Source organism: Lithobates pipiens, unplaced genomic scaffold, assembly GCF_037356315.1.
Source record: "Lithobates pipiens isolate NorthernLeopardFrog02 unplaced genomic scaffold, aLitPip1_a1.2 Scaffold_19, whole genome shotgun sequence".
Lineage (NCBI taxonomy): Eukaryota > Metazoa > Chordata > Amphibia > Anura > Ranidae > Lithobates > Lithobates pipiens.
Genome location: NW_027507764.1, coordinates 366,156,956 through 366,177,785, shown reverse-complemented (window position 1 = coordinate 366,177,785; position 20,830 = coordinate 366,156,956). Strand labels below are relative to the sequence as shown.

Genomic DNA, 20,830 nt, shown 5'->3' with positions numbered 1-20,830 from the left:
CGTTCAGGTCACCCCCCAATATCAAGTTGAGGGTCCCAAATGTTTTCAGACGTGCTGTCACAGAGGATAAGAAGGTGAGTTGATCCTGGTTAGGGAGATAAATGCTAGCCAGTGTGAATATTGTTTGCATTTATTTAATCTTCAGGAATAAGTAGCGCCCTAAGGGATCAACATATGAGTCAAGCACCTCCGAGGTGAAGGAGCTATGGAATGCAATTGAGACTCCTTTCGACTTGGCAGAGGCATTTGTGCTATACCAGGTGGTGAAATACTTATTTGGGAGGGGTGGTATAGAGTCCAACCGAAAGTGATTTTGAGTGAGAAAAGGTAACTGAGTGTGGGATTTGTGGAAGTGGTATAGCAGCGGTCTGCATTTCTCTGGGGTGTTTAAGCCTCGGCAGTTAAGCGATGAAACCTGAAGAGCTAAGGTGGATGCCATGGGACAGGGAGTATGTAGTAGCAGGCTAAGAGAGGGCGTTGATCACGGTATATCATGAAATCTTTAGGTAAGACATCACACAAAGAGGGAGGGGTGAGGGAAAGGAGGGAAGAGGCAGGGAGGAGAAGATATGGTATAGATAGTGAAAGGTGTTACCAACAGTAATGAGGTAGCCACTCGTATGGGTTTACTGTCCTGATAGAGCAGGCTAATGAGGAAAAGAAGCTGAATTTGCCAAACTGTTGCAATTTGGAAGGACTGTTCCCTTAAATGTGGGGGAACCGTGCCCTCTAGTGAACATAGGGGGGACATAACAGAGGTTGTCAGAACTAAAATAAAATAAGCACTGAAAACAGTCAGTGAAGATTCTCCAAATCCTAAGGTGAGGAAAGGGGCAACGCATTCAGAGATAAATATGATAACAGTCAAACGATGGGGACCCCTCTATTGAGAGGGCCCCCCTCAGTTACCTGCAGATATACATGTAAGAAAGAAAAATGAAATGAAAAATGAAATAATCAAATTACAAATGGTTTTGGATTAGTAACAATGTAGATAAGACATAACGTTTTTTTCGGCAGCACACTCGGCAGATCCCAGGGGACCCTGTCCAACATAGGTCAAGCAAGCAACCGTGGGTCGCTAATCATAGTCAGGGTTCCTTGGGCCAAGAGAAGAGGAAAAGCGTTTCCCACCGGCTGTTGGGAAGGTGGAGAAGTTCATCCTGCTGGAGATTTGGATGCACTGGAGCGGCAGCATTTCTTCTTTGTGAAGGTGGTCCATCCTGTAAAGAGAGGCAGGCTAGGGGACGCTGCTTGCAGTGGCCAGTCCAGGATGCAGATTTGAGGTAAGTCAAAGTTCCCCAAAAAATTAGCCAGGTCTCCAAGTGCATGGAAAGTTGCTGTCTTGCCATTGTGAGCTGAAAAGGGAAATTACCATCTGTATTTGATTTTTTTTTTTAGCTAGCAGTGCATCGTGACGGGTCTAAGGGCCTTCCTCATCAGCAGAGTCCGTTTTGGACAGGTCAGCTAGCAGCATGACCTGGGCGTCATTAAAGAGAATAGTGTCTTGCGTGCTCCCTGCATAATATCAGCCTTGAGGTTGAAGAAATGGATCCTGCAAATGACATCCATCAGGTAGGCTGGATTTGGATTGCGAGGTCCCAATGATCTATGGACACGATCAATTTCAATCGGGGAGTCCTTTGGTTTAGTAAGGATTTGGTCGAATATAGCTGTGACTGCAGTTGCCAAGTCCTTCGGTTCCACAGATTCTGGCAGACCATGGATCCTTATATTATTACGTTTGCTTCTGTCACTTGGTCGTCCAGCCCATAGAACAGTTGCTGTATTTGTATGGTGTGTTCATGGAGATTCCCTCGTGTTAAGTGATTTTTTTAACTGAATCCCCCACTGTATGTTCAATGTCCTCTATACGGTTGCCAATAACCCTGCGTCGGTCAGTTAGCTCGTTTAAATGATCTCTCCAGTCTGCCGATACAGGATTTGATGCCGTTTTTAGTAGGCAGTGCGTTTACGTATGCTTCCATGTAACAGCTTGCCTCTGGAGTTGTGAGATGTGGGTGATGAGCCTCCAGAGCAGGGAGAGCTGTGCTCTGGAGGGGAATGTGGTTTCTGTCTGGAGTGTACCTGTGAGGCAGCCTGCATGTGTCACCACCATCTTGGAAGCTGGGGTGGTCCTGATGTCCGAGCCTTTTTTCTGGAAATACTGGCCAATTGCGCCTGTTTTTTGTGTTTCAGTGGATCGGGGAGCTGTGCTGCTGCAGCGCCTGCTCATGGGGCGAGATGAGTGCCGAGTGTGCCATTGGTATGGCGGCGATTGTTACGGCCGGTGCAGGAGCTCAGAGGAGACATGTCCCATCTCTCCATGTGCCAAGCCACGCCCCCTAATTACACATTTTAGATGTTACAATGAAAAAAAAAAAAAGTATGTTGCCTAAAATAACACTAGCTACGGGACAAAAATTTATCAGCACAAATAAGCATTTCTTGAAAAACCAGGAACTAAAATAGACTTCCTAATAATGGTATTCATTAAGTAAATGGAAACTTTTTGAGCAAATAATTTTAATTGCATTTCTTTTTATGCCCTTTCTACAGTTTCCTTTGGCTTTATTCATCTTTGGCAGCTGGGAATAAGAGTGGACACGCCACTATTTGTCAATTATAAGCCACACATAAATTTCCAACACTGCAGCTGACATCTAGGAAAACCAATGAGTCTGACAATAGTGACAGAATGAACACACCGTCCAAGACGCAAAGAAAAGGTTACAACCTATGTAAATGAAAGTCTTCCCAAAAGCCCATGAAAGATAGTCCTGCTGTATGATGGGACAGCTGTTCCGCAGTTCAGTCTCAACATGACGTTTGTTGGCTTCCTCACCCCTCTAACATCATTATAACTCTTCTATTAGACCATAAAAACTTGCTGCCAGTCCAGCATTTAGCCTTCGGTGCATGAAAGATGGGGTCGCAGGGGATACCATTAAGCAATAAATCTATAGGGGGCATCAACTTTTAAACCTCATTGTTAGAGTGTTGCGCTACTGCTGTACCAGCTTGTGAGGAATTATTATATGCATATTATCTGCACCTCTGATTTTACACTAACGACAGCACAATAAGATTAATGTTTTTTTTTTTGTTTTTTTTTTATGGAACACTGTCATTTCTACGGAAATGTGGCATTCAATTTTCAGGCATCACGGAGCAAAGGTAATTTAAATTAAAAAAAACAAACAAAAATAAATGAACACAAGAGTCAAAAAAAGGCAATGAGAGATATAAGACAAGGGATGATTTGCTAAGGGCTTAAGAGTTAGCTTTGCAAGGGGAGTTGCACTTGCACATGATCTTTCCCCAGAGCTTAGTGAATGTGGTGACATTTCACATAGCAATGAAACCCAATCTGTGCAGGGAAATTAACCACTTGCCGACCGCCTAACGCCGATGTACGTCGGCAGAATGGCACGGGCAGGCATAAGCACGTACATGTACGTGATTTGCCTCCCGCGGGTCGGGGGCCCGATCGGGCCCCCGCCCGGTGCCTGCGGCGGTCGGTTTTCGTTCGGGAGCGATCCCGGACGAGGGGACGGCCATTCATTCATGGCCACCCCCTCGCGATCGCTCCCGACGAATAGAAATCCCCGGTGACATCACTTCCTCTCCTGTAATGTAAACACAGGAGAGGAAGTGATGTATTCTCTCCTCCGTGTCGGTATTTTTCGTTCCGACACGGAGGAGAGCGGATCAGTGAGTTGCACCAACACATCCCACACACAGTAGAACATGCCAGGCACACTCACACCCCCCCTTTACCCCCCGATCACCCCCCCAATTACCCCTGCCCCCCAGTCACAGTGACACCAATGTCATTTTTTTTTTTTTTTTTTTTTTTTTTTGCATTGGTGTCATTTGTGACTGTAATAACTGTTAGGGCAGTTAGAGTTAGCCCCCTTTAGTTCTAATGTACCCCCCTAACCCCCCCAATAAAGGTTTAACCCCGTGATCACCCCCCGTCGCCAGTGTCACTAAGGCTGGGTTCACATTGCAGCGGTTTATGAGAACGAATGTGATTCGCACCGCACTGCAGTGCAAATCACATCCGATCTCTGTGCGATTCGAGTTCAGCCATTCGCCGCACCCGCCGCACCCGCCACACCCGCCGCACCCGCCGCAAATTCGCACGGGACCCTTTTTTTGGCCCGCAGCAGAATCGGATCGCATGGGTGTTCACACCATGCGATCCGAGTTTGCAGATCGCACTGCGATATGCGAACTGATCTGGGGGTGTCAGTAACATTTCACTGACACTCCCAGCAGTTCGCATAGGGCAGTGTGAACTGCCGCCGGGAGGCATGCGATGCGGGAACCCGCCGCGGATTCGCGGCGTTTCCGCATCGCTCCAGTGTGAACCCAGCCTAATAAGCGATCATTTTTCTGATCGCCGTATTAGTGTCCCAGGTGACGCTAGTTAGGCAGGTAGGTATTTAGGTTCGCCGCAGCTTTTTATAGCGCCAGGGACCCCCATATACTACCGCATAAAGCCCCCTGATTGCCCCCTAGTTAACCCTTTCACCAGTGATCACCATATAACTGTTACAGGTGACGCTGGTTGGTTAGTTATTTTTTTATAGTTTCAGGGCACCCGCCATTTATTACCTAATAAAGGTTTAACCCCCTGATCACCCGGCGGGTGTCATTTGTGACTAATAACTGTTAGGGCAGTTAGGGTTAGCCCCCTTTAGTTCTAAGGTACCCCCCTAACCCCCCCAATAAAGGTTTAACCCCGTGATCACCCCCCGTCGCCAGTGTCACTAAGGCTGGGTTCAGATTGCAGCGGTTTGAGAACGGATGTGATTCGCACTGCAGTGCAAATCACATCCGATCTCTGTGCGATTCGAGTTCAGCCATTCGCCGCACCCGCCACACCCGCCGCACCCGCCGCAAATTCGCACGGGACCCTTTTTTTGGCCCGCAGCAGAATCGGATCGCATGGGTGTTCACACCATGCGATCCGAGTTTGCAGATCGCACTGCGATATGCGAACTGATCTGGGGGTGTCAGTAACATTTCACTGACACTCCCAGCAGTTCGCATAGGGCAGTGTGAACTGCCGCCGGGAGGCATGCGATGCGGGAACCCGCCGCGCATTCGTGGCGTTCCCGCATCGCTCCAGTGTGAACCCAGCCTAATAAGCGATCGTTTTTCTGATCGCTGTATTAGTGTCACAGGTGACGCTAGTTAGGCAAGTAGGTATTTAGGTTCGCCGCAGCTTTTTATAGCGCCAGGGACCCCCATATACTACCGCATAAAGCCCCCTGATTGCCCCCTAGTTAACCCTTTCACCAGTGATCACCATATAACTGTTACAGGTGACGCTGGTTGGTTAGTTATTTTTTTATAGTTTCAGGGCACCCGCCATTTATTACCTAGTCTCACTAGTGTACCCCTAAATTTAGGGGTGTCTACTTTCCAAAATGGGGTCATTTGGGGGGGGTTTGTGCCATCTTGGCATTTTATGGCCTTCAAAACTGTAACGCCCTTAGAAAGCCTGAAGGCGGTGCTTGGTTTTCGGGGCCCCGTACGCGGCTAGGCTCCCAAAAAGTCCCACATATGTGGTATCCCCGTACTCAGGAGAAGCAGCAGAATTTATTTTGGGGTGTCATTTCACATATGCCCATGGCATGCGTGAGCAATATATCATTTAGTGACAACTTTGTGAAAAAAAAAAAAAAAAAAAAAAAGTTTGTAATTTTCCCGCAACTTGTGGCAAAATATAAAATATTCCATGGACTCAACATGCCTCTCAGCAAATAGCTTGGGGTGTCTACTTTCTAAAATGGGGTCATTTGTGGGGGTTTTGTGCCATCTTGGCATTTTATTGGCCTTCAAAACTGTAATAGGTAGTGAGGAGTGAAGTCAAATATTTACGCCCTTAGAAAGCCTGAAGGCGGTGCTTGGTTTTCGGGGCCCCGTACGCGGCTAGGCTCCCAAGAAGTCCCACATATGTGGTATCCCCGTACTCAGGAGAAGCAGCAGAATTTATTTTGGGGTGTCATTTCACATATGCCCATGGCATGTGTGAGCAATATATCATTTAGTGACAACTTTGTGAAAAAAAAAAAAAAAAAAAAAAAGTTTGTAATTTTCCCGCAACTTGTGGCAAAATATAAAATATTCCATGAACTCAACATGCCTCTCAGCAAATAGCTTGGGGTGTCTACTTTCTAAAATGGGGTCATTTGTGGGGGTTTTGTGCCATCTTGGCATTTTATGGCCTTCAAAACTGTAATAGGTAGTGAGAAGTGAACTCAAAAATTTACGCCCTTAGAAAGCCTGAAGGCGGTGCTTGGTTTTCGGGGCCCCGTACGCGGCTAGGCTCCCAAAAAGTCCCACATATGTGGTATCCCCGTACTCAGGAGAAGCAGCAGAATTTATTTTGGGGTGTCATTTCACATACGCCCATAGCATGTGTGAGCAATATATCATTTAGTGACAACTTTGTGTAAAAAAAAAAAAAAAATTTTTTTTTTGTCATTATTCAATCGCTTGAGGCAAAAAAATAAAATATTCAATGGGCTCAACATGCCTCTTATCAATTTCCTTAGGGGGTCTACTTTCCAAAATGGGGTCATTTGGGGGGGTTTTGTACTGCCCTGCCATTTTAGCACCTCAAGAAATGAGATAGGCAGTCGTAAACTAAAAGCTGCGTAAATTCCAGAAAACGTACCTTAGTTTGTAGATGTGACAACTTTTGCGCAAACCAATAAATATACAATTATTGACTTTTTTTTTACCAAAGACATGTGGCTGAATACATTTTGGCCTAAATGTATGACTAAAATTGAGTTTATTGGATTTTTCTAATAACAAAAAGTAGAAAATATCATTTTTTTTCAAAATTTGCGGTCTTTTTACGTTTATATCGCAAAAAATAAAAATCGCAGAGGCAATCAAATACCATCAAAAGAAAGCTCTATTTGTGGGAAGAAAAGGACGCAAATTTTGTTTGGGTACAACATTGCATGACCGCGCAATTACCAGTTAAAGCAGCGCAGTGCCAAAGTGTAAAAAGACCTCTGGTCATTTACCAGCAAAATGGTCCGGTCTGAAAGTGGTTAAAAAAAACAATTTTTGCTTGCACATGATTGGATGTTGGAAGTCAGTAGAGCTTCATCTCATTCACTAAGCTCTGGGTAAAAATCCCTTGCAGGGTGCAACTTTCCTTGAAAACTTGCCTTTTTAAATCGTATATTCTATAGGTCTGAAAACTTTGCTATCATAAATGTACGGTAAGGCAGATGTTAAAATGAATGACATTTAGTTTGCCAAACCACTGCATGTCATAATCTGACTTTTTTCATGTTTTGCTGCATCTAAGTGTTGTTGATCTCCTGCAGCCTCTTTGCAGCTAGTCTCCGTTTACATGTACTTGCTGTAGCATGCATGGCATTTCTTAGTGATTCCTGAAGGTGGCAACAGTGGATGATTCCTGTGAAATGTGTGTTGAAAAGGCTATTTGTAGTCTCCAATGGAAACTAATGTGACAGGGTGACAATGTAGAAGCACAACTGGAAGAAGTTGACATGGCAATTTTACCATATAACAGAACAAGCCTGAAACATGACCTTTACGGTAGGATCACCACAACTTATTTTAACCCGTTTATGACCACAATACACATATACACTACATTGCCAAAAGTATTGGGACACCTGGCTTTACATGAACTTTAATGGCATCCCAGTCTTAGTCCGTAGAGTTCAATATTGAGTTGGCCCACCCTTCGCAGCTTTAACTCTTCTGGGAAGGCTGTCCACAAGGTTTAGGAGTGTGTCTATAGCAATGATTGACCATTCTTCCAGAGGCACATTTGTGAGGTCAGGCGCTGATGTGGATGAGAAGGCCTGGCTTGCAGTCTCCGCTCTAATTCATTTCAACAGTGTTCTATCCGGTTGATCGCTCATCCATGCCTTTATGGACCTTACTTTGTGAACTGGTGTACATTCATGTTGGAACAGGAAGGGGCCATCCCCCAAACTGTTCCCACAAAGTTGGGAACATTAAATTGTCCAAAATGTCCTGGTATGCTGACACCTTAAGAGTTCCCTTCACTGTAACTAAGGGGCCAAGCGCAACCCCTGAAAAACAACCCAACGCCATAATCCCCCCTCCACCAAATAATTCAGACCAGTGCACAAAGCAAGGGCCATAAAGATATAGATGAGCGAGTTTGGGGTGGAGCTTTAGTGGCCTACATAAAGTCCTGACCTCAACCCGATAAATTATCTTTGAGATCAATTAGAGCAGACTGCAAAAGCCAGGCCTTCTAGTCCGCATCAATGCCTGACCTCACAAATGCGCTTATGGAAGAATGAACATTCCCATAGACACACTACTAAACCTTGTGGACAGCCTTCCCAGAAGAGTTGAAGGTGTTATAGCTGCAAAGGATGGTCCAACTCAATATTGAATTCTACGGACTAAGACTGCCATGCCATTACAGTTCATGTGCGTGTAAAGGCACATGTCCCAATACTTTTGCTAATATAGTGTATGTAGTGGCTGGACCTTAATGCCAAGTTATCACCAAAAGCACATGGTCACAAGAAGAATGGGACCCCCTCTCATTGGCCTCAGGTGTCAGAGCCCATTTAAAGTACCAGATTAGGACAACATAAAGGGGATAATGAAAGCAGCAAAATCCCTCGCTACTCTTTTTTTCTGTGGACAGCACTGAAAAATACTGAGTGCTTCCCAGTTAGGAGGAGCATGTGGCCTGTTCCCATGATGCAGTGCTTAAGCCTAGGCCCCAATTCTATCGCACAATAAGAGGGGTGATGTCACCATTCCCCCTAAGCTCAAACACCAGGTGACACACTGTATTTCATGGTGGCCATGACAGAGGAGGGAGAGCGCCGGAGAAGTACAAAGTAGTCAGAATTAGGAGCCTACACAGACACCGTCACTTATCCCAGAAAGTACAAGGCAACAATGTTTCTTTAACAACTTGAACAGGAAGTAAACCCTGGTGGGTTATACTTCCGCTTCGTTTCCCTGCAAAGCTAAAGCATAATGGGCTACTATGCATCGCATAGTAGCCCTTTATGTGTCACTTACCTGAAGCCTGCAATGTGCTGATGTCCCTGCTGGCTGGAAGCATCCATCTTCGCCCCCTTTTCCTTCCGGGGTAGTAAACTCCAGCTCTGTGACTAGCCAGAGTCGCATGACGTCACTTCCGCACATGGGCGCAGGAGTCGCCAGTCACGGCATGACCACAGCTAGAAACAGCACAGCGTGCCCTTTCTAAAGTGCACATGCGCAGAAGAACTAATTGCACAGGGAATTGTAAATATCTCCCAAACTGTGTAGGTTTAGTAGATATTTCCAGCACCTACAGGTAAGCTTCAATCTAGGCTTACCTGTAGGTGAAAGTGGTTGTACAGGGTGTACAACCACTTTAAAGGACCAGGCCTCTTTTTGAGATGAGTTGTTTACAAGTTAAAAACACTTTTTTTTTGCTAGAAAATTACTTAGAACCCCCAAACATAATATATATTGTGTGTTTTGTTTTTTTCTAACACCCTAGAGAATAAAATGGTGGCCGTTGCAATACTTTCTGCCACACCGTATCTGCTCAGTGGTCTTACAAGCGCACTTTTTTGGAAAAAAATACACTTTTTTGAATTAAAAAATAAGACAACAGTAAAGTTAGACCAATTTTTTTTATATTGTGAAAGATAGTGTTAGTCCAAGTAAATTGACACTCAACGTGTCATGCTTCAAAATTGGCCCATCTCGTGGAATGGCGACAGACTTTTACCCTTAAAAATCTCCATAGGCAACATTTAAAAAAAATTCTACAGGTTGCATGTTTTGAGTTACAGAGGAGGTCTATGGCTAGAATTATTGCTCTCGTTCTACCGATTGCGCTGATATCGCACATGTGTGGTTTGAACACCGTTTTCATATTAAGCCACTACTGACGTATGCGTTCGCTTCTGCACACGAGCTCTGCGAGACGGGGTGTGTTTCATAATTTTTTTTGTATATATCATTTTACCTTTTATTTTGACACCGTTTTAAAAACAAAATTCATAAAATTGTGCCACTTTTATTCCTATTACAAGGAATGTAAACATCCCTTGTAATAGAAAAAGCATGACAGGACCTTCTTAAATACGAGATCTGGGGTCAAAAAGACCTCAGATCTCATATTTACACTAAAATTCAATTAAACAAAAAAAAAAAGAAAGTAATTAAAAAAAAAAAAAAAAAAAAAGCCCTTTAAGAGCTATGGGCGGAAGAGACGTTTGACGTCGCTTCTGCCCTGCAATGTTATGGAGATAGGTGTAGGTCATCTTCCCCTCACTTGTCTCCATACCCAGCAAGGGATAAACAACATCTGATCGCCTCTGCGACTGCAGACAAAAATTTACCTTCCAACATGACTATGACCCAGCGCACACAGCAAAAATGACCACATGGTTGATGGAGAAAAAGGTGAATGTGCTTGCATGGCCTAGTTAGAGCCCAGAATCTTAAACCCCATTAAAAATCTGTGGAATGACTGCAGTCCACCAATGGTCACCCTCATATTTAACTGAACTTGAGCAGTTCTGCAAAGAAGAATGGACAAATATTGCAAAGTCTAGATGTGCAAAGTTAGTGGAGATTTATGCCAACAGACTAAAGGCTGCAATTATACAGTGGTGTGAAAAAGTGTTTGCCCCCTTCCTCATTTCCTGTTCCTTTGCATGTTTGTCACACTTAAGTGTTTCGGAACATCAAACCAATTTAAACAATAGTCTAGGACAACACAAGTAAACACAAAATGCAATTTGTAAATGAAGGTGTTTATTATTAAAGGTGAAAAAAAATCCAAACCATCATGGCCCTGTGTGAAAAAGTGATTGCCCCCTAAACCTAATAACTGGTTGGGCCACCCTTAGCAGCAACAACTGCAACCAAGCGTTTGCGATAACGTGCAATGAGGCTTTTACAGCATCCTGGAAGAATTTTGGCCCACTCATCTTTGCAGGATTGTCCTAATTCAGTTACATTAGAGGGTTTTCGAGCATGAACGGCCTTTTTAAGGTCTTACCACAACATCTCATTAGGATTCAGGTCAGGACTTTGGCTAGGCCACTCCAAAGTCTTCATTTTGTTTTTCTTCAGCCATTCGGTGGTGGACTTGCTGGTGTGTTTAGGATCATTGTCCTGCTGCAGAACCCAAGTTCGTTTCAGCTTGAGTACACGAACAGATGGTTGGACATTCTCCTTCAGGATCTCTTGGTAGACAGCAGAATTCATAGTTCCTTTTATCACGGCAAGTCTTCCAGGTCCTGAAGCAGCAAAACAGCCCCAGACCATCACACTACCACCACCATATTTTACTGTTGGTATAATGTTCTTTTTATGAAATGCAGTGTTCCTTCTACGCCAGATATACTTGGACACACACCTTCCAAAGAGTTCCACTTTTGTCTCATCGGTCCACAGAATGTTGTCCCAAAAGTCTTGGGGATCATCAAGATGTGTTGTGGAGAAATTGAGACGAGCTTTGATGTTCTTTTTGCTCAGCAGTGGTTTTCTCCTTGGAACTCTGCCATGCAGGCCATTTTTGCCCAGTCTTTTCCTGATGGTGGAGGCATGAACGCTGACCTTAACTGAGGCAAGTGAGGCCTGCAGTTCCTTGGACGTTGTTGTGGGGTCTTTTGTGACCTCTTGGATGAGTCGTCGCTGCGCTCTTGGGGTAATTTTAGGCGGCCGGCCACTCCTGGGAAGGTTCACCACTGTTCCATGTCTTCGCCATTTGTGGATAATGGCTCTCACTGTGGGTCGCTGGATTCCCAAAGCTTTGGAAATGGCTTTATAACCCTTTCCAGACTGATAGATCTCAATTACTTTCTTTCTCAATTGTTCCTGAATTTCTTTGGGTCTCGGCATGATGTGCAGCTTTTAAGGATCTTCTGGTGGACCTTACTGTGTCAAGCAGCTCCTATTTAAGTGATGCCTTGATTGTGAACAGGTGTGGCAATAATCAGGCCTGGGTGTGGCTAGAGAAATTGAACTCAGGTGTGGACAACCACAGTTATAGTATGTTTTAACAAGGGGGGCAATCACTTTTTCACACAGGGCCATGATGGTTTGGATTTTTTTTCACCTTTAATAATAAACACCTTCATTTACAAATTGCATTTTGTGTTTACTTGTGTTGTCCTTGACTATTGTTTAAATTGGTTTGCTGTTCCGAAACACTTAAGTGTGACAAACATGCAAAGGAACAGGAAATGAGGAAGGGGGGCAAACACTTTTTCACACCACTGTAGCAAAAGGTGGTCAACAAAATACTGACATACGTGGGGGGGGGGGGGGGTTTGGGGGGAATCCTTTTTCCAACTCAGTGATTCTGAATTTTTTTTCTGACATGTTAGAGTAATATCTTTCACTTGGATGTTACAAGTTGCACTACCCTGTTTCCCCAAACAGTGTAATAAATACAGTTGGATAAAACAAAAACTGTCTTAATGTCAGGCTGCAAAGCAACAAAATATGATTTTAAAGGGGGGTGATTCTTTTTTACACCCACTGTGTGTATATATATATATATATATATATATATATATATATATATATATATATATATATATATATATATATATATATTTTTTTTTTTTTTTTTTATTGATGTTTAAGAAACGTAAGTGTAATAGAAGATAGATGCAGTACATTGCAAAACAGCTGCTCCTGAGATTTACAATGCATCAAATTTGTTAGCATTTTAAGACTGAAGAGTTTGGTTGTCAAAAGGAATGCAAGGTCCAGCACACATGAAGGTGTGTTTAGCTATACGGGACTCTAGGACATATGGGATATATCCTATAGATTCTCGTCAGTGCAGAAAATGTCTACCTAATTTTACACAGCAATTAAGATGTTGACCCCTAAGCCACAATGAATACACAAGTTCTAAATGACAGCTTTCAGACCATTCTTGTATGACAAAGAATGAGAAAATAGGTGATTGTGCTCTTATATCAGAAGAGCTTTGGGGTCAAGGCCTGTTGCAAACTGGCAGACATTACAAAATAAAACACTAGGACTCCAAAAGAGAAAGAATAGGTATTTAGAGATATCCAATGCCACAAGGAGTTTCAATGTTCTAGACTCTGAAAGAAGAACTTCAACATATGGGACCATCTGGCTGGGGACAATTCTATTTGGTCCTCTAAGCCTCACATAAAGATAGTGATGGACCTTCTGCGTGCAGAGATCGTTATTGCATATATCATCATTACTCTATATGAAGTATTTGCCACAATTGGGAATGTTATTTTATTAAGCAGTATTTGTTAAATTAATGTTGTTTGCTAGGCTTAAATTTATGACATTATATGACAGCAGTGCAAACATGCATTCCGCTTAGAGACAGCAAATCTTTATCAGTTAGCCTAATGTACATAAAGATAATGAAACTTGTGTACACACAAACATTTTATGTAAAATGATTCATCTCATTTCATAAAAATACATCATTCACTCTACTAGTGACTGCTATCTCCAGCGCCTCTGTAAAGCATGCAGTCATTCTTGGCCAATCCAATAAACGCCTATAATAAGGCATACCTGTAGGTACTGTAAATATCTCCTAAACTTGCACCATTTAGGAGATATTTACTATACACGCTGCTGCCGATGTCATCGGTGCATGCACACTGAAGGAACAGCCCGCTCATGCAGTTTCTTCAGGGCCCATGGCATGACCGGCGGCTCCTGAGCGCATGACCAGGAGTGACGACATCACAGCTCCAGCCAATCATAGCATTGGAGCCCGAGACTAGCTCATTATAACCACTTAAGGACCAGAAGGATTTGCTCCCTTAATGATGAGGGCATTTTTTGCGATACAGCAATATGTCGCTTTAACTGACAATTGCGTGGTCGTGCAATGCTGTACCCAAACAAAATGTATGTCCTTTTTTTCCCCACAAATAAGTTTTCTTTTGGTGGTATTTGATCACCTCTGTGGTTTTTATTTTTTGCACTATAAACAAAAAAAAGACCGACCATTTTGAAAAAGAAACACAATTTTTTACTTTTTACTATAATAAATATCGCCCCCCAAAAAAACTAAAAAAACAAAAAACAAAATGAGTCTCAACAAAACAAAATGAGTTTAAGCAAAAACGCACAATGCGTATATTGGCTTGCACAAAACGTATAGCGTCTACAAAATAGGGGATAGATTTATGGAATTTTTATTATGATTTTTTGCGGGACCGTGATATTGCGGCAGACAGATCTGACACTTTTAGGACCATTGACATTAGTACAGCGATCAGAGCTTAAAATATCCAGCAATTACTGTATAAATGGCATTGGCAGAAAAGGGGTTAACACTAGAGGGCGATCAAAAGGTTAAACGTGTGCTCTAGGGAGTGTTTCTAACTGTGGGGGATGGGACTGCCTGGAGGAGGAGACCGATCTCTGTTCATAATCAGTATGAACAGCAGATCTGTCTCTGCTCTCCTGAGAGAACGTAAATCTGTGCTTTTGATACCTGCATCTTGTAACCACAGATTTTGTTTCACAAAGAACTGGCTGTCTGCTTGTGCCTATTTAACTGTGCTGTGACCCATCCAAGGGGTCCTGCACATCCGACCACTGAGCTAATCTAGCACAATATATATATTTGAAATAAAATCTTTATTATTTTGTGGAAGTAACATGGTGTGAGCAGATTAGGAAGATTAAGAAGACCTCTAGCCTGTGTCTTTGAATAAGAGAGAGGTGAAGCCTCCATGAATCTACATGTAATATCCAGCTCCCATTGTGCTTAGCTGATTAGTGGGCATGGAGGAAGAGGGAGGGAGTGGTCTGTCATTTACAAGTGTGTATACAGTATACCCACATGTGACTCTATAGTCACATGGGCTGTTCAGGTGTGATGGGAGGAAATGCTCAGAATAGAAACACACTGAAAACTGAGCATGTACAGAGCTGCCAACACTGCTTTGCAAAATCCCTAGCTGAAGTGGGGACTTGGACAGAAGGGGGGATAGAGTACAAAAGGACCAACCAGGTTTTTTGCAGAATGCAGAAAACACATCTCATAGTGACTGCTTGAGTATGAACAGCATGAAATACACCATTTACTGATAGTTTTTTTCAGTGACACTTAACGGCAGCTATAAAAAACACAAATTAATATAGCTTTGTATTTAGCAGCATTCACACTGGGATAAGAAGTGGCAGGATTGGTGACCAATCAGGGGTGCTCTATGCACACATACTAATAAGAATAAGTTGACAGAAGAGAGAAGAGCAAGCAAAGATGACCTCTTCTGTGTTTTTACTTTTGCATTGCTATCATCTATTTGACAGCGAATTATGGTACACTACCATAGAGCACTAGATTGTACGTGGGCACTGCCATAAAATCAAAAATCAAAGTCTGACACTGTATTGGCTTTTATTTAAGCTTAAAGGGTAAGTTTAACTTTACTGAAAAATCTGTAGGGTGAACTTACACTAGACCCCCTTTACACTGGACCTTGCCGCTTTACCAGTTCGGGAATCAGAACTCCCCCGCAGTCAATCTCCTAAACATACCTCCTAGAGGTACATCTGCCGAGCTGTAACTTTCTGTAAAATGCAATGCATAATGGCAACCTAGAAGCATTTTGTACACAGATGGTGTATGGAAAACACAGCCCCCCCCAACTCCCCAGAAATGTAATTTCCTGCTTGTGCGATTGGTTTACCAATTTCCCCAGAAGTCTGTACCAAGAAACATGTCATATTTTGGGCACCCTCTGCAACAAAAATCACATACTCCCAATGACAAATCACATCTAAAGGGATGCAGAGACTTGCAAGTGCAGCAGCTGATTGATAATCACTTCCATTCACCCTGAACATGGACAAAAACAGCTATTTCTTCAGAATAACAAAAGGTAGAAATCTGCAACAAAATTTGGTAAAATCCCTGCAATGCACATGGATCACACAGAGGGCATTTTATTTTCCTCAACAAAATCAGAGGTACTCCTTAAACTTTCTTAATGCCTTTTAACTATGTTAGAAAATGTTGGCGCTCATGCCTTAGGGACATTTTTTTCAGTTATGCTGGGAATGGTTTCCCTAATAAAAATATAATTTTGTGATTACCCTTGGGTTCGCTTATTTAAATATTTAAAATTGATTAAGGAGTTGAGAATTCTGTTTTTGGATGTTACTTTACTAAAACCATTTCACAGCTATTGCTATTCATTGAGCTTATAATACAAGTAAAGGAGCAAGGAGGAAGGGGGATTACTAAATTATCTAAAATAAGCCTCCCACAATGCATTCAAATTTCACATTAACGTCTAACAGCATAACAGTGTACAATATTCTTCCCAGTGTGTCTAAGCATTCCATGAGCGCTTCTATTTCCAAGTAATTAAAACAAATGACTCATATTTGTTTCCTAATGTAATAAGCATATGCTCATATAGTTATTTTTGAAAAGCTTTGCAGAAAACATGAATACATCAATAGTGTTATTACCATAACAGAATAATTATTGATATCAATTTTATCCAAAGATGATAAAATGTTACACTGACAATGCCTATGTTTGAATGAATAAAGAACTGCAAGCAGATTCATCCATTTGTTAAAACAGATGCACAGATAATATTGGCTGAAAACATGACATTTTCCGATTTCCAAGGTACACGTATCCTTGCTTAAACGAAAAGTTACGAAAGCACAATAGCAAATGTAAAACATTTCAAATAATGGACTATTGAAATGTTGCATTTGACTACTTACTGCTATGGCAACTTACATTTGTACGACATTAGCTCTTTCAACCAAGCACATTAAACCACGCCAGAGCTCTTTCAGACAGGCAGTAATGCTTACCACCTTTTAAAAAGTGAAATGCGATGGACTGCTTTTTGGAGGGCATTATAGCAACAGCGGATAGGTATTCAGGAGGCACTACTGCCGTCTCCTTAATGGGGATGAGCTCAGGCATGTTCGCATGGTCCACGTGCAGAGCCTGCCAGGAGGCTGGCGCAGGGCTGTGCTACTCACAGACAGTGAGACATTGCCCGATCTCTGCAGCCGCGCATCAGGGCAATGTCTCACTGCCTGTGATTAGCGCAGTGCTGCTCTGACTTACTAGTGGGCTCTGCACGTGAGCCATGCGAACACGCCTGAGCTCATGCTTACTCCTGAACCCTGTCTCCTCTTTATATTGCTGATCATCAATTTTACACTTAGTGGGCTGCCACAACCGCAAGCCAAGCATTTCACTTGCGGCTGGAGAGTGGCATTGACCTTAATGGGCAAGTTTGAAAAGGTAGTGCCCCCTGGTAATTTTTGCAGCCCGAGCTAAAATTGTAGTGAAAGCACCATGGCATGTGTACCTGTCAGGCTGTAATGTTAGATTTCTATGCATTAAGATAAGAAGTCTTCTGTGTGCAGCAGCCGCCCCAGCACCCCCTAAAACTTACCTGAGCCCCATCTCTGTCCAGCAATGTCCACGAGCATATCGGGCGTCTGAGACTCTCTATCCTGATTGGCTGAGACACACCAGCGGCGCCACTGGCTCCCGTTGCTGTGAAAAGTCAGCCAGCCAATCAGGAGAAAGAAAGGGTGGGGCCGGGCCCAGCTCTGTATCTAAATGGACACACAGGCCTGTGACTCGGCTCGGGTGCCCCCATAATAAGCTGCTTGTTGTAGGATCACTCGACCGTAGGGAAAAGCCAGGAGCACAGAAGAGGGAACCAAGAAGAGCAGGACCCGGGCTGCTCTATGCAAATCACAGAGGAGGCAAATATAACATGTTTGTTATTTTCATTGAAAAAAAAAGACTTTACAATCACTTTAATTACATTTTCACCTTTAAAGGACGATAGTTTTAATGATTTTAATTGCAATGAATCCCTGCACTTTCCCATTGCAGAGTACAACATATTTTAACCGCAAAAGAATGTACATGTGACTCCATAGATATAGCACTATTTCAACATGCATTGTATTTTTTTCAGTGATACGGTCCCATAGCCCAATGTTCTGTTCTTACTTGTTAAAAAAACAATATCTAGTATATTCTCTTCAATGCTTTTCTCCAAAGTCCAGCTAATCCAAAGTAATCTCCTTGCTAATACACTCACACACATGTAACACATTCTGACCAAAGCTGAGATTGTAAGCTAGGTAGGGCCATCAAAGTTCAAACACGCATCTCACAGTAACTCAATATACTGCGACAAGAAATACATGACAGCATTTTTTGGCAGCATATAGTGTTAAAAGTGCATTAAGCTCTTATAGCACCATATTTTTATTCCTTATTGTAACACTCAAATTGTACTATAATAGTATCAGTTCATTTAACTCACTTCCCTCTCTCAACCACCTTGCCTTTAAGCTTATGCAGCAACTAAACAGCATTAGGCATTCCACTTACTGGGAAATTTTCTTTAGAACTCATGCCACAAAGTTTCAATATACATTTTCAAGATGTGCCTGTAGTATTAATTGTAAAAATGCAAAGCAACTATACCTTTAAAAAAGAACTACACTCAACTGAACACAAAAGGACAAAAAGAGTGGGGGGGGGTGAATCTTTTTTTTTCAGTGCCATCTATCATTCCTTTCATCTAACAAGTCTCTGACACTGACTGTAGTCTGTGTATAAGACAATTCCCCTTAGACTACTATGGGTAAATCTTTTCATTAACCTGAAGGAACAAGCAGCAGCCTTCAGGAGATACAGATGAGGAAGTGGTTAAGGTGAGATGTCTAAAATGATTGGATTGCTAGACTAGAAACAAAGTGTTGCGAATTACTCCTCGCTCCCATTTCCTGGTAGTATTTTTAATGACTTATCTAAAAGCAAAAAATAAATATTCATGTATTTACATCATATTCTTAAAAAATGTGTGATGCTATGCTGCGATGCCGTCGTCGCAATATTTAGGGCTTCTAGGACTTACAAGGAAGGCTCTATAGCTCACTGATGGGCAGTACATACTAAGAGAAACATCAGTGGACTAATACAATGAGCCTACTGTGATTTTTCAATTTCATGCCCTAAATAAACACAATTGCTTCCATTTGGAAACTGAAATTAATGTAATCTTTTAGTAATACAAGTCAAGCAAACACTACAGACAAAAAAAAGACAAACTATTAACCTTTCAGCCATGTTTCAGAGCTCACCTGCAAGTGTTCACGGGCACACATTATGAGCGCATTAAAACCGACCAGGAGAATACTTTTTGGCAGCATTAAAAGTCCCTTGCAAGTCAGATAATTTATAATAATTTATTAAAAGGCTCTAAAACAAACATCAAACAGCAGAGATCTACAGTCACATTCTATTCTACGTTGCCTAATGACTAATTTGTAAAGGAGTGTGCAAGTCTTCACATGTAAAGCCAAAATCATTTGAGGACACTTTGATATAATGCCACAAAGGATATGAATGGAGGAGGCAGCAGGAGGAGAAGTGAATGACCGCAATCTAATAAAAGTTTTAATATAAAAATAATAGTTTCCTTGTGCTAGGATAAAGGACTTACAGTTCACCAGAAAATTCTGAGAAAAGACAGTAGTAAGCACGCCTTTACTTCTATTCAATCATTGAATCATTATTATTATTTGAATTTTGAATATTGAATTAACTACAAATGCATTTTTCAACCTGAGAATTTACCTATTTCAAAATCTGCTACAGTACTTAAACAAAACAGTTGGGTACACTTACTGTTAAAGCTGAAGTTTAGTGATAAAATATTCTGGGGGAAAAATACTAGGGTTATAACTTACTTATAATGAACTGTATAATCATGCAGACTGACAGTTCTTATAGTAATTTGCTGAGCATTTCCAGTTCATACCATATTGTTTCCAAACAAAAAAGCATGCTAAAACTACCAATTGCAATAACTATATTAACTGAAAAAACTATACTGACTGATGAGATTAGTACACTAGTGCCATTTATTACTGTTCTTGGTGGGCTCAGAACCCAATCTGATTGGCTATGGCGATCTTAAGCTTTTCCATCTGGCAGCATTAAATGTTATAACGCTATAAAAGTCAGCTGGACCTGTTTATTGCTATAGGCCTCTGTGTAACTTTACTTACACCTGAAATTCTCAGACAGTAAAGAGGAACACAGGTCATTCCTCAAATATATTCCATAACATCCCAATTCTCAAACCAACCATCTGCCACAGCAGAAGAAGCAAGAAGGGATATGTCTCTTTGAAAGTCAAGGGGTGGGCAAGAGGGATGGCTGCCCTGGGCACTGCTGTTTCAAGTGAGGGGGGGGGGGGGGGGTTCACACCACAAGGAGGTTGCGGGAGGGAGGGATTTGTGTTGAGAAGGGGAATTTGGGGATTGGCAGGGGTAATCATTCTTCTAGCAGGGCAAATTTGGTAGTGATTTGGGGGGGATTTTTGTTGGGGGGAGGATGGGGGAGAAGGATTTGTGGCATTAGTGCTATAGAAGAGGGGAAGTATATATATATATATATATATATATATATATATATATTATTATTATTTTTTGGGGGGGGGGGGGGTTTGGTGCTAGTAGGGATGATTGGAGGGTGTTTGTTCTAGAAGGGAAATTGGTGGGTGTGTGTGTGTGTGTGGGGGGGGGGGGATTTTATGCTAGGATGGGGTATTGGGGGAGGGAAATTTGTGTGGGAAGGCAGGGGAATTGGAGTGGGGGGTTGAGTGTTTGTGTTTTGGGGGCAAATTTGAGGGACAGAGGATTTGGGTGTGTGTGGCCAGGGGGGCAGCTGGGGGGGGGATATTTGGGCAGGGTGTGGGTATTTTAGCAGGGGCAGATT

At 42.4% G+C, this 20,830-nt stretch overlaps 1 protein-coding gene across 1 annotated transcript in view; it reads right to left on the bottom strand.

Annotated features, from left to right (window-relative positions):
• CDKAL1 (CDKAL1 threonylcarbamoyladenosine tRNA methylthiotransferase) overlaps positions 1-20,830 on the bottom strand; it is a 1,106,309-nt gene that overhangs the window by 258,471 nt on the left and 827,008 nt on the right. The gene's annotated exons all lie outside the window — the stretch shown is intronic.